The sequence below is a fragment of the Aricia agestis genome, chromosome 5, assembly GCF_905147365.1.
Source record: "Aricia agestis chromosome 5, ilAriAges1.1, whole genome shotgun sequence".
Taxonomy (NCBI): Eukaryota; Metazoa; Arthropoda; class Insecta; order Lepidoptera; family Lycaenidae; genus Aricia; species Aricia agestis.
Genome location: NC_056410.1, coordinates 20,620,509 through 20,631,215, shown reverse-complemented (window position 1 = coordinate 20,631,215; position 10,707 = coordinate 20,620,509). Strand labels below are relative to the sequence as shown.

Genomic DNA, 10,707 nt, shown 5'->3' with positions numbered 1-10,707 from the left:
CAAAATGCGGACGCTCGTATCACGTATGGGTATCAGTCAACGTCACCGACGGACGGACTTAAAAAGTGACAAGATTTATTCCTTATTGAATTCAAAAGTCGCGTCAAACTTGAGCGGTTTATGTTTCGCCGGTCTTGTTATCTATGACACTTATTAACATAACTTTGCTGCCGCTTTTAAGAAGCCTTCAATGAAATGAGAGTGTTTGATATTCCATTTGCCACCAGGTGCCGCTATTACCTTTATTATTACCTCAGTGTTTGTCGAGACTTTTTTGCATTCATAGATTGAGCAGTAGGTACAATACAAGGTATATTTTATTGGACCATTGCCTGCTTATAAATCATAAAAGACATTCGATGCCTGCTAATGTTTAATATAAATTAATATAATTGATAGTTTTGATGTTATATAGTATAAAAAAGTATTTTCCCGTACCGGGAATCGAACCCGAGCCTCCTGGGTGAAAGCCAGGTATCCTAGCCACTAGACCATACGGGATGTAACAAATCGACAAAAATTGTCAACATATTGATAGAATTGCAGATATTTAATAATCAGATGCTGATTGGTCATAGAATAATAAAGATAAATCAGGTTTAATAAAATTCTAAATAGGAAAATAATTATGCTAATAATACCGCTTATAATTTTATGATTATTTAAGTATTTTAGGTACATTGAAGTGTACCTAAAATACTTAAATGATCATAAAATTATAATTAATGAATCATATAAGGTTATTAAAATCTCAATGCTTATTAGTTGCAATACCAATGTGACATGCTATTATTAAGTACCTACTAATATTATAAAAATAGCATGACAGTAATGAAAAGCAACAGCTTTAAAACAAGGTTAAATCTCCGCTCATACGTATAGGTATCTGAAAATTTACTATAATATTTTACAGTGTTATATTTTTCCTGTCGATTTTTACGGATAATTCAATTTTTTATACTCTTAAGAGGATACACCAGGGGCTAGAGAAATGAAAAAAAAACACGTGAAATATCTATAGCTGTCTCCCTTACCTCAAGCCGCAGAACGCGATAGAGACAACTGCAGAAAATCCAGAAAATCAACGATTCGTTGTCCCCTGATTCCTTCTCCAAAACTTAACCGATTTAAGTAATTTTTTCATTAAAGATTAAAAAAAGGCTTGAGCTGTGTTCCTATGTTTTGATATTTTTTGTATAATCTAGCCAAATCTGTTTTCTGGACGTTTGAACACAGCGGAAAATCTGGCCATTTTTTTGAGTTTTTGAACGTTCATATCTTATTTAATAATTAAATTATGAAAAAAAGAAAACATAGGGACATCGTATTAGTGGTCGTAGATATTCAGGAAAAAAATTATAACTCTACTAGCATTATCCAGGGAGGAAACAGGGGACAACGTTTGTATGGAAAAAAGGGCGGTGTGGACTCCTCTTAATCCCGTTACCTGCAGCTTCAATAAAAAAAATAAACGCAACAGACATCTGTGAATTTCTCACGTTAAAGTTAAGGTTAAAGTTAAAGCGAGGTAAAAGTTAAAAGGACGTCATATTTAACTATAACCATAACTTTATCTTTAACCACGCCTCTGGTGCAACCCAATCTTAGACTATATTATTACAGAACGATGTAACCCGGGTTGCATTGTTTTGTCGTAACAGGGTCGTATTGGGCTCAGCAGTTGGTGTCCGCAACTACAACACAAGACCTCTACAGTCTACGCCAAACTTCACCAAAGAGAAGGCTGATGATGATGCTGGGTCATATATTACGGAGAAAATTAACGTTTCAACAAGTATAAAGCGTCCGGGAAGTTAATGTAGCAGCTGTCAAAAGACTAGTTCACGGTGACCACGCGGCCGGCACACTTCAGGACTCATTTCAAATTAAACAGGACACATTCTGTTAAATGATTTGGTACGATGTGAGCGTTTAATTCTTACTGCTAGATTATGGTTTCGCTATAAACTTTGTTACGTTTAGACTTACTTCTATTGCAATTTTTTAAACGAAAGACAGTCGCTATAATAGTCGTAGACAAATAAAATATATAAACTTATTATCTACATATACACACACTGGCAAAATTAGCGGAACATAGGTAAAAAGGGCCAAAACTTGAACTCAAGTGGGTCGGGCTGTCTGAAAGCCTTTTTTATAGCTTCTAAGCTCATTCAAGAAATAAAATATTGAACGAAACTGGAAAGTTGACAGGTTTTTATACCAATTATGCCCTAATAAGTGTTTTTCGGTTATTGACGTTGTAAGTGTTCCTGATAAGAATGGCGTTTTAGCGGGGTGCAAGGTGTGCTCAGCTCATTTGATTGTTTGGTTTTTGGAAGAACACATTGCTTAGATACAAAATTAGTGATTTCCCAGCATCTGCAACAGCTAGAGCTGTAACCACGATAGAGAAAGGTCACACCTACCGTTCGGTCAGTCAGGCCTTAGGTGTGTCGGCTTCCGTGGTTCATCGTAACTTTCAACGCTTCAGAGAGACTGGATCTTACGTTCGGAGACGAGAACAAGGCAGATATCGGGTGACAATGGTTCAGGATGACCATTTTGTAAGGAAACAAAACTTAAGAAATCGACCTCAAACTGCTATGCAGACACGAAACCTGTCGGAACAGGTCCAAGATGAACGTGTAAGTGATTGTACAGTAAGAAGAAGACTCAAAGAAGTTAAATTAAACTCAAAAGTGCCAGCAAGGGCACCAAAACTTGAGACAGGACACCGAAGAGCCAGGCTAAGATTTGCGCGTGAACATCAAAATTAGACAAGTGAGTGAAATCTTGTGCTGTACAGTGATGGGAGCAAATTCTGTGTACATTGTATTGACAGGCGATAAAGAATGTGGATAAAGCATAAGGAAAGCTACAGGCCATCAAACTTACCGGAAACAGTGGCCTATGATGCAGGCTTCGTAATGGTTTGGAGTTGCATATGATTTGGAGCCCGCATGGAGCTGATAATTATAGATGATGGTACTTTGACAGTACAGGGCTATAGCACCGACATCCTGGAACTGCATGGTGTGCCTTTTACACAGTTTTAGGTAGTAATTTCAATTTTATGTGCGAACATAGAGTAAGAAAATCGGGCATTATTACTTAAACGATGCTGGCGTAGCCCAGGTGGAGAGGCCAGCGTGGTCTACGGATGTGGATCCGATTGAAGACGTGTGGCACATCAATGGGTGAACGGTACGAGTTAAAATTCCAGCTTCAAAATGTGTCCAGGAGCTCGAGTTGGCGCTACTGGAGGAGTAGGAGAATATCCCACAGGAAATGATTGACAATTAAAATGCAAGCATGGAATGGCGTATCCAGGCCCTCTTGAGATCCATAGAAGGCATTACACGCTTTTAACATGGCATTTATTTAATAAAAATGGAGAATTTATCTTTAAAACTTACTATTGAAATTTCAAAGATTTTCTTCATTTTTTGATTTTTGCTGATTTTTTTTCTATTTTTCACGTTTTTATGCCCTAAATTTACATAAAATTTATTTTTTAATAATTTTAGTAAATAAATAAATAAAAATCAGTGAACAATTTTTAAAAAATTGAAAATTTTGTTATGTTCCTCTAATTTTGCCGGTGTGTTTACGTTTGTATATGTAGATAATAAGTTTTACGCCACGCTATGTAATAACATTTTTGTATTTTAAAAACTGTCCCTAAAATATTATATTAATTTTATTGGAAAACAAAAAGATGCATGACAGAAGTAACCATTAATAAAACATTTTGATTTTGATTCAATCAAAATCAAATTAATAATAATAACTGCTAATTCAACAGTAAAACGAAAACACAAAACTGCTTAGTCTATTTATGATTCCAAACACAAGCATGTACGAGTAATTCGCTTACACCCTAACAACGAGCAATAAACAACGTCCTTACCATAAAATATGAAAACTTATCCCGGCACCTCGGAATATATGGTGATAATACATCAGCAAGTTTTTGTCTGTTGTCTACCTCGCCGCAGACAGACTTGATCTATTCTCCTCTGGGTCCACATTTTTATCTTACAAAGTGCTCAGATAGACACGGGGAGAACTTTGCGGAAAATTCTTGCTGAACCACATCGAAAAGGTTCTAAGCACTGAATTTACACAAGTAGAACTACACCTTAAGACCTTGGAGGTAAATTCCAGTTTAGATCGGCAGGCAAAAGCTACAAAGGTAAGCTAACTTGGAAGTAAGACGGGGTATAAATATACGGAGGTACATTAATCTAAACAGACGTGCATTCCTTTGTAAAGGGGGGCAGAGTTGAAATGGCGTGAAAATATGACTAGTTATTTATGTCTCACGTCATTTTTGAAATGAGAATTTTATTTCCCTCACTTAGTCAGGGGGTGAGCGTTTTACTCAGGGTTATACCCTTAATTCATGGATTGCACGTAGCGGTACTTGCTTCTATTTGCATAATTTTTTCAACTGTCTCGTTCACCTCATTATTTATTTATTGATAATACCACATTTGGTCGTAGAGCTGCAAAAACAATTTGAATAACAAGCAAAAGAACTATCGATGATGATACTGAGCGCCCAGACGACCTAAGAAAAGACGGTGGTGCTGATAAAGTTAAACTTTCCGCGTAATATTAGGAGGCGGTAACTCAATACTAAGCCGCACTCGGGCTAGAAAACAAGCGTCGCGCGGATCAGCGCTGACTTTATGACGTCATTACACCCACCCAGCTAAAGCTACCACTTTTTCGCCAAATTTATTTGACAATTATTAAGGTGTCCGCATTAAGGGCGGCATTAGAGCGCTCGTTGCGCGGAAATTCATGTTTTTCTTGGGATCTACGAGCCGTAAGTCAGCGGAAGGCCCGCACGTGCGAACTATTAGCTTCCCGCCGGCGGATTAGAAAATAATTCAGCGCTCTGAATGTTATTATGGAGCGGAGTTGGATTTATTTTATTGCCCGTAAGATATATGCTGGTCTTTTGGCTTTATCCTCTCTTCCGCAGTTTGTTTGTGCGGCCGTGTGGGGTACAGTCGCGGACACTAATGTGTTTACACTTCCGTTGTTCGAGGACGATTTTTCTGGCTGATCGCGTTTGTTTTATTGGCTTCGATAGCGTGATATTTTGCCTTTTTATCTTTTGTTATAAAATATTCATGAGTTTTATATTCTCCTTCAACACGGAAGGCATAAATCGTATCGTATGTGTTCTAACAGAGAATGTTATAATATTATAAAAGATACTTTTTTGATGTGGCCACTTGATGTCTTTATAAATGCAGACAAAAATTATGCATTTTTATATTATAAAACTTACCTCAGTACTTCACACTTATAATTTTAGTTAAAAAGCTTATCTTCTATGAAACTGCTACTTTATAATCCTTTTCTAAACACGCTTGATGCTTTACATCAGCTTTACAAAAGTAAAAACTGAAATGTAAAACCCGTAAGAGATCTGCAAACCCCTATCCCAGAATCAAATATCCAGCAGGTCCTCGCACAAAAGCTCCGAAGTAATAACAAACAAATTTATTATCCATTCAAAAACAACATGCATGGCTACCCTATTCCCGTTTTCGTGTAAATCTTCTTTATGTTCTGCGCTCTGTAATTATTGTGTTTCGCTTGAGCGTCCTAGACGTTATTGAATGTACTATAAAATATTATTGATCGCGTCATAAAATATGCTTTATGTTGCCATTTTTAGCCGGCTATTTACGAGCGCTATTTTTGCTATTCTGCTAGATATCGTAATAACGAGGATGTTATGACAAGTCTGTTTTATGAGGGGGGGATATGGGCCTTATTGAGAAAGTTCTGAGTTATGTGAGACGGTCCTGAAAAATTATCTGAGAACAAGGGATCGTAAGCCGACGTTGAGATTTGTGTCTGGGAGGACTATAATTGTTTGGTGTGAATTTCAGTGTCAGATGTTACTAAGGCTAAATTTGTTAAGCAATAAAAATAATATTTACCTTTTCTCTCTTTTCTAGAGAGATTCTGCTATTAATGTAACATAAGTCCTCCTTGAAACCAACAATTCTCTTGTCATCTTGATAAGTTTCACGAGACTATTTTTAGGAGCTAGTGCTCCTAAAAACTAGTTAGGATAGCATTCGCTAGTGAAAATGCTATACTAACCAAAGTCCTGCTTACTTCCTTAGTATTCAAAGATGCTCTTCAAGAGTAGTCTTCCTAAAAATAAAGTAGATTCTAAAAGGGATTTCTTGGAGGACTTATATAAGCTCTCCTAAACAAAGCTTCACCTAGTACATACGTCTTGCAAGACATTTTTAGTGTTAAAATCACAATACAAGCTACACGTGCAATAAACACAAACTACGCTGCGCTGTGCAGTATCAGCTAAATCAAATTGCTGGTGTAAGTTTCGCATTTTTCACGGGCGCGGGCGAGTCGCATTTTTCCTGCAGCCATATTGCAGTTGGTAATAATTTGTGTTGCCACATTAGTGGTTGTAACTTACCAGGTGCCCGTAAATAATGTTACTAATGGTTGTTTTCTTTGTGAAATATACTGTTGGAAATTTTTGTAATGTTATGAGAAATTATTTCCCATTTGGCGTCAAATCCGAAAAATATGTGTATTAATTTTAAATTTTTCGTGTTTACGTAGCTTTTTAATGTTACAGAAAGGGAAAAAAGGAGACTACGGATGAGTTTGTCGAAAAACTTGCAAGGATCAATAAAAAAAACTTTAAACACTCAAATTCAGAAAGTTTAATAAAAAAACACATTTTAAGCAATATTAAACTGAAGAAAGAGAAATGAAATATTAAAATATTATGTTATGCCACAAGATAGTAGAAACCGCTAAAAAGGTAATACCTATCATAAACATAACACAGAATAGATAAGCGCAAAAGCTGTAACTAAGCGAATAAGCGAAAGTTATTTGTGTAAAGTGAAGTGGCCGAACAATCACAGTACAAGTTTATCACGACGTTGTTTCAACAAACGAGCGTTTTAAGCGATTTATTGAAGCGATAAGCGTTAAGCGCTAACTGCGCGAATGTGCCGTCTCGCGTCTCGCCCGCCTTAGTTAGCGCTACTTACACTCGCGTGATGTTTGCTGAGTATGCCACAATGCAGAAGAGACAGCGATTTGATGGTAAAAAGATAAAATGTAAAGCTGTAGACTTAAAACAACAATGTACGTACGTGGTGGAGTGACTACGATATTTGTTGTAATTCGCGGCGATGCTACAAACGTTAATGTTCTACTTTTATGATTCTCTTCATATTTTACAAAGTTTCTGTCGCCTAGTCGGTAAAAATTTAATGCGACATCTCCAGTCTCACCGTTTTCTCATGATGGATTACTTGTAGCAATTACGAACTTACAGAGGAGTACTTTGTCGTTTGTGCATGCTACAGACAGCTTCACAATGATGATGGTAATCATTGTTATAGTCCTGGTCCAATGAGAAGAGGAAAATCACCACAACCATCACAAAAAGGGGGAAAAGACACCTTTTCAGAAGTCACTTAAGGCGAAGTGAAACCCCATTTTGTTATTTCTTGACACTTGATTTACCTAGTTCCAATATAATAACGAAATGTAAAAAATATGAGATATAAAGCAAAATATTTAAAAGGATTTAGCCATAAACATTTTAATAAAAAAATAACACTTTTTCTGTAATTAATTAACAAACTCACACTTTCCGAAAAAACTCTTTGTCATCGAAATATAAGTATTAACAAGAATAACTTACATTTTCTTTTAATAAATTGTTAATGAATATATTTTAAAAAGGTCTGAACTGATCAATTTAGAAATATATTAAAAAAAAACATGAAAAATAGAGAAGATCCGCCCCTAGAAACTACAGTTTTATGCTAAGCTAAAATGAATATTATTGCGATGCGGACACGCTTGGTCTTTGGTCGTGTGCAAGGTTATCGTTTTGGATTGAGATAAGACCTCGCCTTAAGTAAAGAAAATACTATAAAGGAAGAACGTTACACCGAAAATGCTGTTAAGTATCAGTAAGTCAGATAATTATGTCCTTGTGGATAAAAATACGGGAAAATATATTTAAAGTCTTCATAAGTTTATGCCAGATACTCCACAACAAGGAGCTGTCAGTCTCTAACTAGGTTGTCTAAAATTTACGTTCCTTTATATTTTGATTAGACGGCTCCTGACTGCAATATTGCTACAACCATTATTGCACCTCAAGCGTTAAAAATTGATTTAGATTTTTGTCCAAAGAACAAATGAAATTTTTAATTACTAGTTACTACAGTGAGCCAACTATTGTTTTATTTAGGAGATCGGAGAACCAGAATATAATAAACTCGATTATTAGAAGATTCCAGAACTACAAAATATGACAGATTATATCTAGACCTAAAATAAAATAACTATGTTATTTCACTTATCAGTTATCAGTATCGATAATATTACTGCCACTACTTATCTATAATCACTAATGCGCTTATTCTTTTATTGTAAAATGCACCTTAATTCTCACATTTTAAAGTTGAAAACCTTGTACATAGGGTTGTGGTCGAAAAGATATCGAAACAATCGCAAACACGATCGCAAATTGGAATCGAGTGACAATAAACGTGTGGAAAATCGTTTGTGAATTCAAACGTATCTGCTTAGAATCACATATCAGATTGGCGATAAACTCGACTTTGTATCGAGTATCGACATTATCAATTCCATTCTCGGAAATTTAAATTAACTAAACGATGATAGCTCCTCTTCAAGATAGGCCATCGTAGTTGGCCATCGCGATGGCCCAGCGTGGGGAGGACGTAGTGGCGCAGGATGGCTTATGGCGCCAGCGATGGTTGTGGGTATGGCGGCAGTGTATCGCCTCTACAAGATGGGCCAGCGTAGTTGGCCATCACGATGGCCCAGCGTGGGGAGGACGTAGTGGCGTAGGATGGCTTATGGCGCCAGCGATGGTTGTGGGATGGCGGCGGTGTCGGTTTGTCGGCCGCACATCAAAGGGACCCAGCGACATTGATATACAAAAAACCCAAGATACACATTACATATAAGTGTTACATATAATTATGACCATGACTGTTAAAAATAATTATAGATTTAAGTTTTAAGTTTAATTGTAATATTTGAAAAAATTAACAGTTTATCTAATAAATATTTGTTTCGTTCATTTATACATATTTAAATCATACGCAAAACATATACATATTTATTTATTTAACATAAACTCTTAGATGAAAGTTGTGAAACCTTAGTATCTTTGTATTGTGAATTGTGATTTGTGTTTAGAACACAATTTAATTAACTCTTACAACCTAATTATTTCATTGAATTAAAAAATATGTATATGAAAAATACGTCTCACCAGCATGCCTTGTCCTACCGGCGAAGTTCGGTCTTAAATTTTATTGCTCTTTGTGGACTCCTTTGTAAAAAAAACTGTTTATAGTTTGATTACAAGTACCTATTATAGTAAAGACGAGTATTTGGCGACAGTTTTGAGTCTTACTTTTGTTCGCAACTGTGTATCTTGGGTTTGTAATTTGTATATCAATGCCCAGCGAGCGGTCGAGGAAGGTGAGTGACGACGTCGTATGTCAATTTACGAATTTCATTCAAAATGACGAGTACGTCGTCTCATAATAATCTTATAAATAAAATTCTCGTGTCACAGTATTTGTGCACGAACTCCTCCAAAACGGCTAAACGAAATTTTGTATGTACATTCGTTAGAATCCTGAGAATGGGTTTCTATATCATTTTTATATTACTAGCTATTTGACCGAGCTTTGCTCGGTATTCGATAAAACACGAATAAAATGACATTTTCTAAAAATGATTCCTAGCTAGATCGATTTATCGCCCCTGAAACCACATCAGCGACCACATAGCCTCTGTGGTCGCTGCCCCCTATATACTAAATTTCATGAAAATCGTTGGAGCCGATTCCGAGATTCCAATTATATATTTATATACAAGAATTGTTCGTTTAAAGATATAAGATTTCTATTGCCTATTAGAAATAATTTATGTGGTAAACCAACGTTTGCCGGGTCAGCTACTGAAGTTACAAAATTGAAAATTGTACGTGCTGTATAAATATATTGACCATAGATTGTCCATAGATATTATTATACTAGCTGTTGCCCGCGACTCCGTCTGCGACAGTATAGTATGTATAATAACAAACATAGATACACACACACATTGTGCAGTGTGCACATTAATGAAATGATAGTATGTGCTGTACAGATATTGCCGCAGCGGCTAATGCTTCCACGTCCATCTTGAACGACGTTTAGATCACAAGTCACAACTGAACACGGCCATCATGTAGAGACGTTGCGACCATTGTATAGCTAAAGCTAGGGAATGCAATACCGGGATACCGGGATCCCGACATACCGGGATCCCACATGTATTTTGCGGGACTAATCCCGGTCGAAAATTTAGCGGGATCCCGCGGGACTGGCGGGATTACAAAGAAGCGTGATTCATACGTGCTCTGCGCGCGGGGGTGCGTGAACTGGCTACAGGCAGCCCACTAAACAATTTACATTCAGTTCACCTATAATATTTCACTTTAAATGACAATGATTGTATCAACCAGCGTGGAGGCTGAGCCAACTTTTTCAGCTGCTGGCTAGTGGCTACCTTGTGTCGAATGTCGTCTTGTGTCGTTGTGCCGTTTGGCAGACACAACTAATACCTTAACTTTTTTAACATAAT

At 36.6% G+C, this 10,707-nt stretch overlaps 1 non-coding gene across 1 annotated transcript; it reads right to left on the bottom strand.

The window, feature by feature from the left end:
* Window positions 1–429: 429 nt before the first annotated feature.
* Trnae-uuc lies at window positions 430–501 on the bottom strand. Its single transcript has one exon. It is a non-coding gene; the product is annotated as a tRNA-Glu (tRNA).
* Window positions 502–10,707: the final 10,206 nt, after the last annotated feature.